The sequence below is a fragment of the Gavialis gangeticus genome, unplaced genomic scaffold, assembly GCF_001723915.1.
Source record: "Gavialis gangeticus isolate Ggan-Ray unplaced genomic scaffold, GavGan_comp1, whole genome shotgun sequence".
NCBI lineage: Eukaryota > Metazoa > Chordata > Crocodylia > Gavialidae > Gavialis > Gavialis gangeticus.
This window is the reverse complement of record NW_017728977.1, coordinates 213,429-219,519: the sequence shown is the minus strand read 5'-3', so window position 1 is coordinate 219,519 and position 6,091 is coordinate 213,429.

Below are 6,091 nucleotides of genomic sequence, written 5' to 3'. Positions count from 1 at the left end.
TAAAACATGAATACACTGGATCTTAGCCCATAGGGCTGAGATGATGTGATCTTTCTAGCAAGTCAGTGCACCAAGGAGTTGTGCCCCAAGCTAATTACCCTTTCCGCAGGGCGCTAAGATCCCTTGGGCTCATATCATATGTAGGATAGCCCATACGATATACATACATACATACATATCATATGTATGATAAGCAGCGCAGCTCCTGTCCTGTAGCCTAAACTGCTACAACTGGGCATATCTATGCATTTCCTGATGTCCTTGCTGCTGACTCAGCTTCAGATCGCACCAAGCCGTCCTGCTTTTTAAGTCACAATGGTGACTACTACATTTGCCACTGCCACTTTCCTCCCTGTGTTAATCATCTCTAGGATCTGCTGGAACTATTTCAAAATGTGCGACTTCTATCCACGCACTCCAACTGGCAAAGTAAATGTGCTAATGCTGACCTGGAATGAACCCGCCTTCTCCGCGTCTCATAAGTATGCATGAAATTCATTACAAAACAGCCCAAAATAAGTCCTCGCATTGCACATTGGCACCGATGGCAAAGGAACAATTGTCTCATCCTAGCATTTCATATCGGAAGTGTTAAGAAAACGAAAGGCCGTGCAGCATGCGTTTGGAAACGCTGCTCCTTGACAGATGCAAATCTAAGATAATTTATACCCTCAGTTGCTGTAAGTCAGCACAGCTCCACACTGAAGCTCTGCTGACTTATATACCAGCCAAGAGCTTGACTCATTTATAATGAAGCATTTTTAGACAATCAAATTCTCTTCCCCAGCTGTACTTTACATTTGTCTGAGGATTTCTTTTCTCTAAATAAGAAGGCATCTGAAATATGACAGGTTGTCTACCACAGTTCTTCCCTGCCTTAACTGCAGATAAGAGAAGAGATAAATAAATATTTCTATTTTGTACCTGGGGGGAAAAAATCAGAAGTCGTAGTTTTATTTTATGATGATGAAATTTTTAATCTCCTCTAAATGAGGGAGGATGTTAAACAGAAGCTGTTAGGCTACACATTAATAAATCAGCTGGTCTACCTAATTCACATCCAAGAGTTTTAAAAGAGCTGGCCAAGGAGCTCTGTGGAGTCTTAATGATATATTTGCAACCACAGGTAAGTTCCAAAGAACTGGAAGAAAATTAATGTTATGCCAATATTTGAACGACAAAATGTCAGGGTTTGAGCAATTATAGGCCTGTCAGGCCTGGGTAGAAATGATGTCATAGCTAATATGGAGCCACTAAAAAATAATCCAAGAAAAGTAGTAAAATTTCAATGAACATGGCTTATGGAAGATAGCTTGTATGACTAACTGGATACCTTTTCTAGTGATATTAAAAGTTTTGTTGATAAAGGTAGTAAGTCCTAATATACTAGACATCTGCACTTAACTTGGTACCACACAAAATTTGATTCAGGTATTAGAACAGCTCAGAAAGGAACGTGGTGGCACGTGTTAAATGGATTAGGCAGGTGACTGATTTAAAGGAGGAACCATCAGCAAGTAGGTGTATTTCTAGTGAGGTCCCACCAGGATTTAATGTCTTCCATGTAACATTTTGATCAGTGACCTGGAACACACACACATGCACACACATGCTCCCCTGTCATTACTAATGATGTCTGCAGATGATGCAAAGATCATGGGAGTGGTAGATGAGAAGGGCCACATAACCGAGGTGCCACATGGCCACCAGTTACATCTCTGCTGCCATGTTTTGGTCTTGTCCTGGATGGGGTTTCTGATCAGCAGTGTAGCTCTTTTATAGTCACTAACATATGACATCTACCCAGCTGCCCCAGTCTCTCAGCCCTCCCCCTGCACCTCCAGTCTGCTGGCTCTCTGGCCTTCCTTCTGCCTCTCCTTGCAGCTCCTGGTCCCCTTCCCAGCACTGTTGCCCTCCACTACAGCATTCCCTAGGCAGCTTCCCACCCTTGCTCCTTCCCCCAACAGTTCTGCCCTGTTCTTCTGCCTCCCTCTCCCGTTATATAGCTCCCTTTATATATAAAGTGGGAGGAGCCAGAAGGAGTGGTCTTAAAGATTTAAGGGAGCCCTACCCCATTACATGGGCTTTCAGGCATGGGGTTCCCAAACTTGTGACAATTGATACAGAGAAACTGGGATCTCCTGGAAATCTGGGTGCAAGCAAGCATGTTGATAGGGCCAGATACAACGTCACACGACTAGGTACGAACAATGCAGGTCATACTGCCAAGTATGACTTGACTATCAAACAGTATCCAGAGAAGGGCTGTTGGATGAGGACAGAGCAGGATGGGTGAATTGGAGTGCTGCAATTTGGGGAGAATAGCTAATGTAATCCTTGGATATGCAAACTGGGGAATGTCAAGCTGAGGTAGAGAATAATTTCAGGGCAGCCTATAGCCTGGGTTTTGTGAGCAGTCAGACTAGATCAGGGGTGCTGAACCTCCAGCCCACAGGCCAGATGTGGCCCGTGGAGCCATGGCATCCAGCCCACAAGGGCTCTTCACAACTCAGGAAATTTGGCAACAGGGAGCAGTGGCAATTAATACTGCCACCATCCCCTACTTCCAAATTCCCAAGCCCCTTATGGTGGGGGCAGGCCATGCCCACTCCCTGCATAGCCGGATTGGGGCCAGGCCATGCCCCTTCCCTCTGCATAGCTGGGTTGAGGCCAAGCCGAGCCCTCTTCTCCTTGCAGGGCTGGGTCACATCTCTTCCCCCTGTCCAGCTGGATCAGAGCCAGCTTCCTTCCTCCTACAGGGTCAGCCCACATCCCCTTCCCTCCCCACCTCCATATGGCCTGATGGGGCCCCTCTGCACCTGCCCTGGGGGTCAGATTGGGACCATCAGCTGGATTCAGACAGATCGGGCAGTGCCCATCCAGCCTGCCAAGCGCAACGGTCGAGCACCACTGGACTAGATTGTCAGCATGGTCCTTCCCAGCTTTAAAACTCATGCAGGTTGCAAGTCTATGCTCACTGATTTCTCCCCCACCAGGAGGATAACTAACTTGTGCCCTGCAGGCTAGACTCTTCCCGAGTGCTTGGGAACTGGAATGAGGCTCTGCAAGTCAGGCAAGGTGCACAGCACCGCGCTTGGCAGCATACAATAAGCCCTGAGAGCCCGAGTCAGTGTGAGACAGATAGACAGACACAAACTTGACTCCACCAGTGACGCAGGTCATGCTCAGAGCAACTCCAGAAAACATCTGTCTCAGGCTCTAGCAGCATCTCGCCATGACAAGCACGGCTTCACGTCGGTCTCAGTTCCAGTGTGGCAGACGAGCTGTCAGAGGCTCAGAAACAAATCAGTGTGCAAATCCAGCCCCGAGGATGCAACCCCAGCTTCTCTTACCTCAACTACGGAGCACGAATTGGGAGGAGGAGGGGGAGGGACCTGATTCCCACCGGCACCAGGTGTTGCCAGAGATCGGGCGCTGCTGGGGCAGGACTGGGGTGGGGCATTAACCAGGCCTCAGAAGGGCATCAGAAACCCTGCATTTCAGACACGGGAAAAGGCCCTGGAAATGTCAAGAGAGAGAGACATCAGGCCTCGATTCACAACTGCCTTGTAGGCCTGGAAGATGCCTCCTACCAAGCAGAGCTATGGACAAGCACCAGGCAACGAGGAGCCTCAAACTGCAAGCTTTCCTGTTGCACTGCCTGGCCGTTCCCACAGCAGTACAGGCACCCCCAGTGAGCCCTGAATAGTCTTTGGGGCTGCCTCTTCTGGGCTTGTTCCAAAGCAAAAGTGAATGGGATGTTCCCAAGGATATCACTCTTTCACTGGCAAGGGATGGGAGATTATGGCCATTATCATCTGTAACACCTAAGGGCACTGAGATAAGGACCCCCTGAGCATAGTCCCAGAGGTGGACCCAGGGTGTGCAGTGGTGCAGTCACACTGCCTCCCTCTTCCCTTGATTCCTGGTCCAGCCAAAATTTAAAACCAGCTGCTTGGCAGTGGCAGCCGCATTTCTATTCAGGCAGCAGTGACAGAGTCACTTGACTTCCTGGTTCATTTTAATCTACCTGATTCTTCTTAAACTCGTCAGTCCACAGGTGTTAACAGCCCTCTCTCTTTTTCAATGGTCTTGATGTTCTCCTTATCAAGCTTGGCTTTCTTCTAAAAGTGTGCTGCCTATAAACTGCTCCTAGTAAACTACCTCCTATTTCATAGCCCTAAAAACTGTTTTAACTCTAGCCGGAAGCATAGAAACATTGACTCAGCTGAATATGATCTCAGATGTAGAAATAATCTGCAGTGAAGCACTGGGTGCACCATCCAGATGCTCAAGAAGGCCAGATTCTGCTTTTATGAATCTGAAAAAGCTGTACCTTTCATTCTAATGACTATAGGATTAAAGAAACATGATTTTTTTATGATGATGTCCTCCTTTGTCATGAATTTTTTTTATACATGTGATACAGCAAATGAACGCACATTCCAATAAAGTTATATGTGTTTTTGCTTTGATCTTAAACGGAATAAGACAGCTCTAGGCCCTAGCACATTAGTAAAGCTTCTAGTTTCTCTTTACCTGTAGTAAAACGTGTGTTGTGTTATACGTGATGATGCACCACACCAGCTGCACCCCCCTTTTCAAAGTCCTAGATCCACCCATGTACAGTCTCCATCCTAAAGACCTGACAATCTAACCTGAAACACAGAGACGTGAACTGATTTCCCCACAGCAAGTCAGTGGCAAAAGTGGCAATACCATCCTCTGTGTCTGAGTCCAGGGCCCTAGCTAGTGGGGTGCTCTGGCATTAGACTGGGTGGACTGGAAACACACTCAGTGACACCCTGTGAGCTTGTTTACACAGCAGTGCCAGGGTGAGATTGCAGGTCATGTAGATGTGCCCAAGTAAGTGTTAAACGAACTGGTCTGGATATGGACCCGAGGGTGGCTAAGGCCATGTGCAGCCTGGGGGGTAAGGGCATGATGTGCATTTATCCCAACAGTCCCAGACAGGTTGTGCAGCCCGTGTTGAGCATTGTGGGGCTGGCAGCTGCCCTGTCCTTGATGTGTCTAGAGGAGCTGCCATCCAGCTGACAGCCATGGCATAGACAGCCCCTGAGCTGAGTAACAAGTGCAGGAAAAGGACCTGACTTAAGAAGATGCCAGAACACAAGACTGCCATGACTAGGGCATCTCATTGAGCAAGTGAAAAAGCTGGGATGCTGAGATGCCATGCTCTCAAATCCTGCTAGCTTGCAATGACCACTGGGCTCCTAACTCCCTTTGGGCCTCTTGGAAAGCAGCAGCTCAACGGCATAGCCAATGGGCAAGTAAGCTGGAGGTTTAGCACTCCCTTTTGTTTAATAATCGACAGGTGCCAAAGTGCGAGAGACCTGCCGCTCTTTTCTTTCATGTTGTCTTCTTGCACCAAAGGCTGCTGCTGATTTCCCGCAGGGCCTGGTCTCAGCTCAGTCCACCGTGGCTGGATTCTGCCGGTGGTAAAGAAATCACCTCCTGACTCATTAGACAGCTGGAAACTACACCCTATAGTGTCCAGGCTTGTGATGGCTTCGGCGTGTGTGAAAGCTCCTGTTAATGGTGCTGACAGGAGGGCTTGTTCTCCCCCGGGAATCCAGAAGGCAACGAGGCTCTTCATCCATCACGCTGACGCACGAGGAGTGCGGATCCCTCCAGCAGCCTTGGCCCAGTTCCTCGCACGCAAGCTGCAGAGCGATGAGATGTTGCTGTTCGCGCCGGCGCCTCTCCAAGGGCTTCACAGCTGCTCAGGAAATCAGCCCCTGACTTATCTCCCCTCTATTTACCCACCTGTCAGAGCAGGAGGAGCTGCAGGCCTTTCCTCCTGAGACTGCTAGCTGGGCAAGGTTGCTTCCTGCCCTCCCCTACACCCACAGCACCTTTCCATAGGGGCAGACCCAGACACAGGCATGGGTGAACTAGGCAGCCGCCCAAGGCCTGGACACAAAGAGGGCCTGAAAATGGTCATTTTTTTTCCCCGTTGTCCAATTATTGTTATCATCATCTCTAGCAAAGGGGGGCCCAATAGTAAAAGTTCACCCGGGGCCACCAGGAGTCTAGGTACAATGCTGCATAAGAGCTGTAACCAGAGGGA